This window comes from Seriola lalandi, unplaced genomic scaffold (assembly GCF_002814215.2).
Source record: "Seriola lalandi dorsalis isolate HSWRI2012SDOR001 ecotype SW California unplaced genomic scaffold, Sedor1 jcf7180001979907, whole genome shotgun sequence".
Taxonomy (NCBI): Eukaryota; Metazoa; Chordata; class Actinopteri; order Carangiformes; family Carangidae; genus Seriola; species Seriola lalandi.
The window spans coordinates 1-819 of NW_019450573.1; the positions used below are offsets into that span (position 1 = coordinate 1).

Here is an 819-nt window from a genome sequence, read left to right on the forward strand (position 1 = left end):
GACGACACCCTCCAGGCCTTCAAGGACCGCTGCTACCCGCAGTGTGCGGGGGCCATCGGCGGGACTCACATCCCCATCGCTCCTCCGAGGGATAACCCCGACCACTACCTCAACAAGAGCGGGTGGCACTCCGTCATCCTGCAGGCGGTGGTGGACCACAACCTCTGGTAAGGACCGAGTCCAGTACCGAGTTCGATTTAAAGTAAACTAACTTCCGGTCAACAGGTGTCTGTTCGTCCCTCACAGCTTCACTGATGTGTACGCCGGCTGGCCCGGGAGCAGCAGCAGCGCCGCGGTGCTGTCCAGCTCAGACCTGTACCTGAAGGCAGAGGACCGCCCAGACGGTTACCTGTTCCCCAGAGAGGTGAGTGTCCTCATCACAGCACCGTGACGCGGAGAACACGGACAGGTGACACACAGGTGAGCAGAGGTGTTACCAGTCTCAGTTTATCAGAGGAAAGACTGTAAGAATACTGAGTTAAAGGTGATCACAGACGTGGTGTGACTTAAGCTGTTTGAGGTGTGTCTGTAGGACAGGTGAGGGGGCCGCCTCTATAAAACCCTGTCATGGTTTACAGGTGGATGTAGAACCATGTAAAGTTTTTTTGGTTGGTTGTTTGTTTGTTTTTGTTTATTATTATTATTATTATATCTTTTTATTGGTGACACAAAATAAAAACAAATGGGAGGTTGCTGGGGAACCATGTAAAGTTAAAACTGGGGTGTGTTTTCCAGAGGTCGCTTCTGTCTGAGGGGGTGGAGATCCCCGTCCACCTGATTGGCGACACCTCGTTCCCTCTGAAGCCCTGGCTGATGAAG

At 52.6% G+C, this 819-nt stretch overlaps 1 long non-coding RNA gene across 2 annotated transcripts; it reads left to right on the forward strand.

The window, feature by feature from the left end:
* The first annotated feature begins 6 nt into the window (after positions 1–6).
* LOC111658571 (uncharacterized) lies at positions 7–819 on the forward strand. 2 transcript variants are annotated; one of them, XR_002761002.2, is made up of 3 exons: positions 7–167; positions 247–364; positions 736–819. It is a non-coding gene; the product is annotated as an uncharacterized LOC111658571 (long non-coding RNA). The 2 variants fall into 2 exon arrangements; XR_002761003.1 differs by having other exon boundaries at positions 247–420; positions 736–813.